Below are 6,000 nucleotides of genomic sequence, written 5' to 3' on the forward strand. Positions count from 1 at the left end.
CTTAAAGTAAGATTGGTAATAGTAGCTACAACTCATAGGGTGATGTGAGGTTTAAAAGCAGAAACAGCTCCTGGCATACAGCAATTCTCCTTAAATGATAATTACTCATACAGTTACCATCTGCCTACTGTTTTTTTGGTTGTTGGGTTTTTTGTTTTTTTATTTTATTTATAAAGCACTATCACAAACATCCAAGTGAGACTTTGGGAGTCCTGAATGAAGTAATTTCCTATCAACTATTTAACTTCTCAGATCCTTCGATTCATAAACTCACATAATTTATGACACAGTGTTGGAGAGAGTGGGGGGAAGAGACTAAGAAATCAAGTCCTGATCTTGGAAAAGAGATCCGGAGGCCCAGATGGTGAAACGATGTGCCCAAGCACACACACAGGAACAGGAGAAAGCCCCAGGACTGAGAGCAGGCCTCTTGGTGCCAACTCCAGAGCTCTCGCTGGCGCACCCAGTGCCAGTATCCTTCAGCATCCTTCTGATTAAGGGGGTCTCAGGACAGTTCACGCAATGCAATTAAGCGTTATAAAGAGTCTGGAGAGGGGCAACACAGAATCTTGTAGGTAACCTTGAGGTGCTTTAAAATTCACATGTAAGAGTATTCCTACCAGTGTAGGTTTCCAATCTTCTTATAATGACACTTATTTTTAACTTGGGATTTAAAGTTGACAAAGACTTTAATGAATAGGCAGGACAAAGGGAGCTGTCTGTCCATGGCTTGTTAGCTCCTGAAGTTAATGCTTCTCATGGGGACAAGAGTCAGCCAAAGGACAGAGCTCCAGGCAAACTGGAAAATGTTCCTCTGGCCCACAGATCACGGATTATTGCCTGGGCTCTGAGTGGCAAATCTTATGAGATTCTCTCCAGAGCCACCCACCAGTTTGCACATCTGTCACTCGACAGCATCAACTGTTATTGGATGCTCCCTATGTGCCAGACACACGAGTGACTTCGTGTAATCCTTACAATGACCTATAGAGAATGTACACCTATAGTGCATCTAATCTAAAACCCCACTGATTGTAAGACACGCCATTATTTTATGTACAAAAAAAGGAAGTCACTGCCAAACTACAACTGTAAACCACATAGATTATAAGATACTTTTTTTTTTCAGAAATGTTGAAACAAATTGTACTGTCTTAGTATTGCTGAAATGTGAATATTGTCCCATTTTACAGATAAAGAAACTGAGGGATAGAGACAATAATTTGCCCAAGGTCACAGAGCTGGTAAATGGAAACACTGGGATACAGACCTGGTAAGTCTATCACCTTTTCACAACAGTAAACTCAGATTTCCCAATGGCCACATGAATTACCCAAAAATGCACCAGGCAGAGAGGCAGGACATGAGTGCTAACTCCTGCTCCATCACGAATACATTAACTGTAGCAATTCTCTGAAAATCTCTGAACCTGACCTTTTGTATGTCCAAGGAAGGCACTGTGACAGACTATCTTGAATAAACTGCTGTTCCTCTTCTGGGAAAAAGCAACGTGGTCCAATGGAAAAAAAAAAAAAAAAAAAAAAAAGCATGTTTTAGAATCAGAAAGTTCTAGACTGAAATTCTTTGATACCACCATCTAACCAGCTTACCACCCTGGGCAAGTTACTGAACGGCTCTCAGCCTCAGTTTCCTCTTCTATAAAATGAGGCCACCACCATCTAGTTCCCTTAAAGGACTGCTTTGGAAGGGAGAGAGATATATAAAATGAGAAAGTACACGGCAGAGTTAGACTTCAACAAATGTTCTCTTTTCTAAACAAGTTGCCTTCTGCTTCTACTATGGGACAGAATCAAAGAACAAACATTTCCTGTGACCTCAACAATTCCCAACAGGGACCCTCAGGCTCAGACAGAAGAACGCAGACCCTGAGGGATACCCAGGCAAAGAAAGTGAACTGGAAGCATCTGGAGGAAAGGAATTGTTCAATGAACTTCCAAACTTTTGAATAAATGAATTGATAGGGGAAAGGGGAAAAAAAAGAAAGAACAGGAACTTAACACCATCCCAAGATACTGATCAATACATATGAGGATGAAGATAGTTTTATACCAAACCTAAGAGAGAAAACCTGCCTTTGAAGGTTTAGTTTGATACCAAAAGTGATCTACAGTGGGAAGAAGTTCCCCATTGTTCTGTTTTGCTCTTATGTTAAGTAATATTCTGTGCATGTATCCTTTTTCTTTCCTCAAGAGCTTCAGAAAATCCTCACAAGATGAGAGCTTTTGACTTGAAGGGAAGGCGAATCATATGACGTGTAGAAACAAACTCTTGACCCGCTTTTTTTTTGGTTTGTTTTTTTTCCTCTCCATCGTATATAATGCCTTGAAGATTCTGGCACACAGCTGACTCTCAATAAAAATAAGTTGAACTTTTTTGACTACAAGCAGTTTCTTTTTGCCCAAAACTCCAAAACAGCCTATACATTTATTCTACCAAAACCCTCATTTTTCCCGCTTCTTCTCCAGAAGCATTTTAAAACATAATTCTAATAAACACACAAGATGCTTGGTATATGCTATGTCTCCAATCCTCTCACACACGGGCCTTCTACAGGCTCTTCAAACCTCAAGGCCCAGCACAAACTCTTGCACTTGCCCTACGCTCTCATCTGCCCCAGCCCTTGAGTTACTTGTCAGTTGTCTCAATTACCGCCATCGTCTGATCCGAATCAGTTAATCACTTTCCTCTCTGGCACAGCACCTTTCCCCAGAGATAAACGTGCGGGCAAGTTCAGCTCACCCAGAGCCCTCCACACCCCTGCTTCAAGCCCTCACTGACACTCCCAGAGAGGCCCATGTGAAAGAAAGACTATATGGCAAAAATCCCACTCTGTTCCCATCACTTCAGGAAGCGTACTTGTTTTCCGTAAGTTTAGACCAACTACCAACTTTTGGAAGAATCTGAAAGAATCCTGAACTACTTTAAGGGCTGGGTAATAGCTAACAGAAATGGCAGTTGCACTCTTCCGATACCTCCTGTGAGATAAGCTTCACTGTGTCGCCCAGCTCCCCACAAACCTAGACTCCTCAAACCGTCTATCCCAGAGCTGAGGGATCATGTGCCCCTCCGTTTCCCCTTACTGGTCTCCATATAAACGTCCCTCATTGTTTCCCTTCCAGCTTACATCTGGCTCCTGAAAGGACCCCTTTAAGTCCTGTGATGAGGATCATCAAAACATGGAAAAGCCTGGTTCTTTTCAATTCTTGTGCAGAGCAGCCATGGTACAAGACCTGGGACTCCAACATGCATGTGGTACTGTACCCCCGCCTTCAAGGAGCCCAGGCTTTTCCTACAACCGTGAAAGAGTATGTCCTCCCTGTGCAGTGTCTATAAAACGTAGTGACAAAGTACTTCGTAGCTTTGAAAGAAGCGCGAGGGTGGAAACGGACTTTTCCTTTACATTTGATGCCCTGTAACCATAACAACCGACGACGGAACCATCACCCCAGTGAGGGGCTAAGGTTTTCAAAAAACCTTTTTCAAAACGGGAAACTCCCCTGTACCAACTCCCGCGTCAGCCGTGCGTTCTGGGCGGCATGCGTGGTGCAACTGAAATCGGCTGTTCGTTCCTTCTCCTCGTCCCACCGTTTCCCTCGGGTGCTCACCAGCAGCCACCGCCGCCACCGTCACACACGCGCCCCGGGCAGGACACCTGGCGTTAGGCCTCAGCCCAATGTCACTTGTTAACCTTACGATCCCCGGCTTTCAGCACGCCGCCGCCTCATGTCTAAGGCATGCAAACCACCCCACCGCCACCCGCGATTTCCAGGAGTTGCAGAAAAACAACCCGAGGCGCAGAGAGCCTGTCATCCGCGTAAAAGTAACTGCGGTTCTCGACTTCCAAGCATTTCGCGACGTGGGCAAGGGGGACGGCAGGAACCCGGGGCCCCATTCCTAAAATTACAAGCTGTTTTCCTAGTTCCCGTGTGGACGGTTCTCCTTGGCCGTGGCTGAGACCCGAGCCCGGAGCCGAGAGCCCGCAGACGGCAGGCTAGGGGGCCGGCCGGCGGGCACTTTTTGCCGGGGTTAAGCCCAAACCGCCCCACACGGCCCCAAGGGAAAAAAGGGCTCTTCCGGGGGCGTCGCGGGTGGGCCTCCCTGTCAACACCCGGGCCATGACAGTAGGGCGGGGCCCTGAGGAGTCCGACCCCAGCGCCCTGCCGCACCAACGGCCACCGGCCCCCGGGCGTACCCGGGACACTGCGTGGTCCAGCCGCTCCCAGCCCAGGCCTTCTCCACGGGTGCTTTCTCCACAGCCCGCCCGACCCCGGGCGCGCTCACCCCGGACCCACTGGCTGCCTCATTGTACTGCGCTCGCGTCCGTACTCCGCGACCGCCGCGGCTCCAGCTTCGACTCCGACTCCGGCTCGGGCCGCTGTCCTGCCGCCCTCCCACCCGGGTACCGGCCGCCCCGCCCCGCCGGCAGACCCACCCCGCGCCCACGGCAGCCGCCGCCAACCAGAGAGCGGTGGGGGCGGAGCAGACCGCGCGCCAGGCCTGGCCAATCCAGCCCCTACCTGCGCGCCGAAGAGCAGCCGCGGAAATGGGTGGGCGATTGGTCAGGTCTGTTAAAGGGGCCGCGGCCCACAGAGCTGGGGAAGAGGGGCGGCGGCAGAATTAACTGGAAGATTTCGGGGTGGAAGGGTTAAGAGCGTCCCTTCTCTCCCAAGCCGGCTGCACCAGCTGCACAGCTCTTTGCACTTATTAATTTCCTATCCCTCCAGCCTAGCAACAAGTGAAGTCAGAACCTGCCCCTGTCAGAGGGAGAAACTGAGGCTCCGAGAACCAGGGGTCTGCCGCTGGGGAAATTCACTCAAACTTGGGCTTTAGAAGGCCATCAAACACATCTATCCCCGTCCAATGCCAGAAATTGGCTTTAAAAGGAACATTCTCAGCCTCACTCTGGAGGACTTTTAACAAGTAGATTCCTAGGTCCCATCCCAGAACCTCTAATTCTCTGTCTATAATGGGACTGGGGAAAATAAGCATTTTTCAACAACCCTCCCCTGAGGTGATTCCGATGGACATGGTACAAGAGCCACACTCAGAGACATATTTCAAGTCCATCATAGCAACGAAATTCAAATTCAACCGCCAAAAATAAAGCTAAACTCTTTATCTACAAAATCAGTAGTGTGGTTGGGAGACTTGCTAGTTGGGGCTAGAAGTCATCTACTGAGACACTCAGAACAGTTCCTTGTGTGGGTCACACTAAGAACTGAAGTTGAAGGGCTGAGATGAAGCAACAAGCCAGCCTTGTCCTCTGACGCTGTGAAAAAATGCTTAAATAGCTTAACGGCAAACACACCCTTCCTCATTGCCATCACGAGGCCCCGTCATGACCCCAGGACGGTGCCTTCTTGCCCTTTGGGAACTTCATTCCAATACCATCAAGCTCTGCAAACCCTGCCAGCCACCTTCCTCTCTCCATCCTGGTATTCCAGACACACATCTGACCCAGAAGTCACTGCCCTCGATTTCAAGGTTAGCCCCCTTCCATCCAGCCCTTTCTGCAAGGAGTGAATGGCTCCACACAACAACCTGTTTTTGCTGTGCTATCTGATGGGTGTTGTGTTTACCAGGGACAGCTCCACACACATGCTCAGAGTTCGGGCTCTGGGTTGTAGACACCAGCTCAGGGATCACCATTTGCCAACCTCTGGCATTGCCAAAGAAAAAGGACCTCACGTCTCAGCAGGAGAGGGCTCCAGTCATGGATACCTGGAAGGGCGTAACTGCAAGGGTCTTTGGACGCTGGCAGTATGCATCTCAAGCGTGCCCACCCACCTCTTTGCCCATGCCAACCCCTACATAAATATTAGATTAATTAACACATTACCAACCTGACCTCAAACTAGAGGCCAATAAGATCCAAGAATGAACACTTAGAAAGAGCCCTTCTTTTTGAAAAGGGAGGAATATGGATGCTTTGAAAAATAAACAAACATATAATAATAGTAACACTTCCGACCTATGAAG

At 48.5% G+C, this 6,000-nt stretch overlaps 1 protein-coding gene across 7 annotated transcripts in view; it reads right to left on the reverse strand.

Moving 5' to 3' along the window:
• TEX2 (testis expressed 2) overlaps window positions 1-4,440 on the reverse strand; it is a 92,964-nt gene extending 88,524 nt beyond the window's left edge. For 2 of the 7 annotated variants that reach the window (XM_019732891.3, XM_019732887.3), the window contains exon 1: window positions 4,303-4,440. The gene's annotated coding sequence lies outside the window, so the exon portion shown is untranslated. Of the gene's footprint in view, window positions 1-1,434; window positions 1,496-4,213 lie in introns of all 7 variants that reach the window. The other 5 variants (XM_019732888.3, XM_074320454.2, XM_074320452.2 and 2 more) reach the window with 5 other exon arrangements.
• Between the last annotated feature and the right edge of the window lie 1,560 nt (window positions 4,441-6,000).

Source organism: Rhinolophus sinicus, chromosome 12, assembly GCF_057876585.1.
Source record: "Rhinolophus sinicus isolate RSI-liver-muscle chromosome 12, RSI-T2T, whole genome shotgun sequence".
Lineage (NCBI taxonomy): Eukaryota > Metazoa > Chordata > Mammalia > Chiroptera > Rhinolophidae > Rhinolophus > Rhinolophus sinicus.